This window comes from Bactrocera oleae, chromosome X, assembly GCF_042242935.1.
Source record: "Bactrocera oleae isolate idBacOlea1 chromosome X, idBacOlea1, whole genome shotgun sequence".
Taxonomy (NCBI): Eukaryota; Metazoa; Arthropoda; class Insecta; order Diptera; family Tephritidae; genus Bactrocera; species Bactrocera oleae.
The window spans coordinates 20,948,677-20,955,079 of record NC_091541.1 but is presented as its reverse complement, the minus strand read 5'-3'; positions in this window follow the sequence as shown (position 1 = coordinate 20,955,079).

Genomic DNA, 6,403 nt, shown 5'->3' with positions numbered 1-6,403 from the left:
AAGGTATTTGGCTTTCCTGGTTGCAGACATTGTTACCAAATACAAGCTTGGAAAACAGTATACTATTACCGAACTTAATCGTGCTCACAGAGCTGCTCAAGAAAAACCGTGAAACCGATCCTTTGCTATTATTACTATCCTAATGTGAATCGAACTTAGATTCGTATATGCATAGTGTTAAGTATATAGTTTCCGTTTGAGAGGGTTACAATTTTTAAAACTTTTTGTATCATTGCCACCAATTATATTTAAACACCCAACAATTTCTAGACCTTATAAAAGAGATGTAACTATTTGTTTATTTGAGATGATAGAATATTCAATAAGGCGTATATGGTGGTCAAATATATTTAACTTTTGCGTTTCTGTTTATTTTTACTGCTATAAACAGTTATTTAAGATGCAACAAGGTAGTTACAAAGGTCTCCGTTGACATATTATTTTGTTAGGATTTCAATTTGGCTTTCCTGGTTTTTTCACTAGTTCAAAATTACTTTGCCACAAAGTACATGATTCTAAACATTTCAAATAATTTAATCATCTATTTAGGATTAATTTACTATTCTATGTTTAAAAAGGAAGTATATTTCGATCAGAGAACTTAGAAGAACTTAGAAGAACGAGAAAGTGCAAATTGAATTTTGTATGGACGGCTAACAGAGCTGAAAAATTGAGATCAAGGAGTTCACCATTTTCTGTAGTATTTGCTGTTATTTAACAGAAATGAGAATTTATAACAACGTTCTCTGACAAAATACGTATCTCCCAACATAAAGAGAAAATTTAAATACATTGAACAAAATATACAAATGCCACTCACATATGCATTATTATTTTTTGCCATTTAAACGATTTTTATGATAAAAAATTGATAAAATATGATTTTTTTTGCACAAATGCTACATTGGTAAAATGTGAAAGGTTATGCAAAAAATGATATTACTATTTTCATAATTTTCTGATCTCAATTGTTACAGAATTAATAATTTATGTATGTACATATGTACATCAATATGTTATATTATATTATATAATATAATATAATAATATATTATCACTTATAAATAAATACATGTGCGCGCACTGCTCTATATGTAAGTATGTAAGTATGTAAGTACAAATATGCGTATGATGCAAAATAAATAGCATACGCAAGCCTACATATATACATATATATGCGTAGAAATATACAAACATTGTTATACAAAAACAACAATTCTCTCAAAAAGCATGAGCAGCGTCAGAAATCAATATGGCAGCCAGATTGATAAATCCTAAATTTTTAGTAAATCACCCAACAACAACATTTTCATTCATGAACGCTGGCGCACATGCACTAAGCTAAGTCGTTTCATTCATAAAAGCAAACGCCTAACACATCTTCCCATGCGTTTACAAGCGTCTTTTCGCGACGATGGTCAAAGCTAGAAATCATAAATTGAACAACTTTTTTATGTTCCTTCTAGAAGGGAAAAATTACAACCCTGCAAGCCGTTTTAATTTTTCCGTGACTTGCAAAAATCTGCGTCAATATATATGCATGGGCAAAGCTGTTAGAGCGGCAAGGGAAGCGGTGACAAGCGAGCGTTCGTTTATTTTTCGGCACATATCGGATTTTCTACCAACAACACAATGTTGTGACGCTTTGTCGTCGCGTCAGTCCTTCGACAGATTGACTATTCGACATAAAAGCAAAAAACGTGAGCTTCGACCATTGGTTGACCGTGTCAACGGAGATCTCACATGATGTAATGAGTGAGTATCTACATACATATGTTGTTTGTAGACAAATTTTCAAATATTTTTCTTTCATATTTGCTTACATGTACACATTATATGAAAATGCCGACGGCGAAACACAATTCTGTACTTTTGTGACTTCATAAAAATAATTAATAAAAAGAAATATATCAAAATATTTTTAAATTTTTGTCACAAACTAGTAATATGGCAATTTGTGCATAGGTAATCATATGTAGAATTGAGTAAATTTTGTACAGAAATTATAAAGTAATGTCTGAAAGACGTCGTCGTTCGAGCATAGGTCGTAGTACAGTGAATGCTAGAAGATTACGTTCGGGATAGATATAGAGCTAAGAGAGAATGAGTACAGCTAACATTTGCTCCTTCTCTATTCATTTACATTCTCTGGTTTTCGTCCACGCAATTATAAGAATATTTGTTTGTGCACATTAGCTAGTCCCATTTAACATGTACTAAGCTTAATATGTAAGCAGCTTCTTGTAATGCTGCGTTCCCATTTTTTTTATACTCTCGCAACCTGTTGCTTCAGAGTGTAATAGTTTTGTTCACCTAACGGTTGCTTGTATCACCTAAAACTAATCGAGCTAGATATAGGGTTATGTATATATAAATGATCAGGATGAAGAGACGAGTTGAAATCCGGGTGACTGTTTGTCCGTCCGTCCGTCTGTCCGTCTGTCCGCCCGTGCAAGCTCTAACTTGAGTTAAAATTGAGATATCTTTATGAAACTTGGTAGACATGTTTCTTGATACCGTGAGACGGTGGGTACTGCAGATGGGCGTAATCGGACCACTGCCCCGCCCACAAAACGCTATTATTCAAAAACAAATAAATTGCCATAAATAAGCTCCACAACAAGATACAAGACTCTTATTTGGTACACAGGATCACAATAGGGAGACGCATCTGCGGTTAAAATTTTTTTTTTAAAGTGGGCGTGGTCCCGCCCCTAATAGGTTTAATGCGCATATCTCCTAAACCGCTAATGCAATAATAACAAAATTCACTGGAAGCAAATGCTTTTAGAACCTCTACCTACAGTGTGAAAATGGGTGAAATCGGGTGGCAACTCCGCCCACTCCCCATATAACGGTACTGTTAAAAACTACTAAAAGTGCGATAAATCAAGCACTAAACACGCCAGAGACATTAAATTTTATCTCTGGGATGGTATGAGATGACTTTACAGGAACCGCGTTTAAAATAAGGTTTAAGTGAAAACCTATATCTTGAGATCTGCGTTATTTTCATATTTCTATGTTATTGTGCGAAAATGGGCAAAATCGGACTACAACCACGCCTATTTTCCGTATAACACCATTTTCAATTTCATCTGATTCTTTCACTTTCCACTATGCAAATCGGGCAACAATGACTGTATCGGGATAAAACTTTGCGTGAATAATGCGATTAAAGTATGCCACGCCTTGTGGCCAAAAATTGTCTAAATCGAACCAAAACTGTTTAAGCCCCTAAGTACTAAATATGTGGACCCCAGTGCCTATAGTTGACCTTCTACCGAAAATATTAGTCAATCCACAAAGAAATCTCAAACGAGTATACTATTTGACTTTGCGAGAGTATAAAATGTTCGGTTACATCCGAACTTAGCCCTTCCTTACTTTTTAATATAAATTTTTCCCAAAACATGAGGGTATTTTCTTTGCTTTGATCCATGAGAGTTGCAAGAGTATAAAATGTTCGGTTCCACCCGAACTTAAACTTTCCTTACTAATACTTCTCCGTTATAATTTCATTTTCTTGTAGTTTCCGAAGCAACAAGCGGCGACAACCGATATATATTTTACAACAATCTAGATCACTGCTTAATAACCCCATGTGGTTTTAAAAAGAGAAGAAATAAGGAAATCTTACTGGGCCTACGTCGACGATGTAATAATTTTTCCTCAAATTGAGGAAAAGCATGTCGAACATACTAATTGGGTTTTAAAGATGCTATATAGGTTATTTGTTTGGTTATTCATTCGTTACAGAAAAGTGGTTCATTGGTTACCTCGTCCCTTGCTATGGGTAATTTGTTTAATTATTGATTGGTTACCACTGCTTAACGAATCGGTCACCTTTATGTATGTTTATTCATTATGATTCTATTATATGTATGCCAATCAAATAATAATAATTTAAATTATTTAATTTAGTACTTAATACTAATACGTAACTTCAATTTTGTAATTTAAAAAATAAAATAATGATATTGAAGTCCAGCTTGAGAACTTTCCATGGAAATTTGCAAATATTTAAAATGAATAAAAAATAATTAAAAATTATTTAATTTCTTATTTGTTAAAGTATCTACATAATATTTTAAAAAGAAATGCATGCAAGTTTCTACATAATTCATATAAAAAGCTGAAGGCTACAATATTTAACAGGCTACTTAACAAAGATATGTCATCTACGGTGGTTTCTTTAGCTACATGTTGAGAAACGTCAAAACTTTTACTGAAATTTTAACACAGAACCTTTTGTTTACTTCCCGTAACATTTTGTTTAGTTACCTTAACATTTGTTTGATGATTTGATCTAACGACAGATGCTTCATCTTTGGGTATGATAACTGTTTTGCATTAGAGTGTTACTACTAATGAATGCAAATTGCTTGCTATTGTTCGGCCTGAAATCTTCGATCGATGGACAAAATGCTTAATAATATTTTTGCAAATCGACTGTAATACAGTATGTCGCTATTACACTACATGACCGACTATTCACCCTTGAATAGGTGGCGCAAACCGAGATATCACCTACATATAGGATTGAAAGAACTGCCAAACCGCTCAACTGCTTTCGAAATTAACATTTTTATCGACGAGATAAAACTGATTTGAATGTAGTAAATCCGAGTTAGTATAGCTTACCCACATTGGCCAGAATTCAATGTAAACTGAATTAGTTAAACGTTTTGGGTCAACCAAATTAAGGTATTTGTAGAAGTATGGTTGCAGACATTGTTACCAAATACAAGCATGGAAAACACTACTACCGAACTTAATCGTGCTCACAGAGCTGCTCAAGAAAAACCGTGAAACCGATCCTTTGCTATTATTACTATCCTAATGTGAATCGAACTTAGATTCGTATATGCATAGTGTTAGGTATGTAGTTTCCGTTTGAGAGGGTTACAATTTTTAAAACTTTTTGTATCATTGCCACCAATTATATTTAAACACCCAACAATTTCTAGACCTTATAAAAGAAATGTAACTATTTGTTTATTTGAGATGATAGAATATTCAATAAGGCGTATATGGTGGTCAAATATATTTAAATTTTGCGTTTCTGTTTCTTTTTACTGTTATAAAGAATTATTTAAGATTCAACAAGGTAGTTACAAAGGTCTCCGTTGACATATTATTTTGTTAGGATTTCAATTTGGCTTTCCTGATTTTTTCAGTAGTTCAAAATTACTTTGCCACAAAGTACATGCTTCTAAACATTTCAAATAATTTAATCATCTATTTAGGATTAATTTACTATTCTATGTTTAAAAAGGAAGTATATTTCGATCAGAGAACTTAGAAGAACGAGAAAGTGCAAATTGAATTTTGTATGATGCTCGATTGGACGGCTAACAGAGCTGAAAAATTGAGATCAAGGAGTTCACCATTTTCTGAAGTATTTGCTGTTATTTAACAGAAATGAGAATTTATAACAACGTTCTCTGACAAAATACGTATCTCCCAACATAAAGAGAAAATTAAAATACATTAAACAAAATATACAAATGCCACTCACATATGCATTATTATTTTTTGCCATATAAACGATTTTTATGATAAAAATGGCAGCAAAATTGATAAATCCTAAATTTTTAGTAAATCGCATCGCAATCGCGTATAGGCATACGGTTCAGAGGGACAGAGAATCTTTAGTGTGTTAGGCAGCTTCGGGATAGATATAGAGCTAAGAGAGAGAAATAGAGAATCTTCAGTAAAGCGTGAGGTTCGCCGCATCCAAGATAGGAATAGACATCGAATACAGAAAACCAGAGAATCATCAGCACGAGTTACTAATTCATGGGTATAAAGAAAATTCTGCCATGAATTACGATCATTCGATTTCTTACAAGGACGATCGTATAGTATAAATAGGTACTATGTCAGAATCGAAAGGCATGTGTTGCTCACAAGGAAAAATCAAATTAAAAGAAATTCTTCCCCCCACCTAAACCACTTTACTCTCTTCTTACGGGCGATCATCAGAAATCCAAACAATTCATGCGCAGCATATGCCATTATAATAACTCATTTCAAATGACCTCTTTTAACAGTCCACGTTGAGCGTGGGTTCATGCCTACAATTAAAATTCAAGGGCAAGTGTACCACTTAGCTGGGAGCTTGCTCCCACTTCGATCCGATGATCATAAATTTCTACAAATATATTTTATTGCAGATCAAGATACATTGCGATTGAGAGTGTTCCAGCAGATACTCCTGACTTTAGTAGCAGTGGTGATAGCTGGACAGCAATTTGACAAAAGAGATTTTGTATTGCATAGTCACAGGTGGACCTCGTTAGTTATACGAAAAATCGCAAGACGCCATGACTTACGGGCCGATGTCAGCTAATACTACTAACTCAGATTTAACTAACAATGGCGAATACACAGGAGGAAC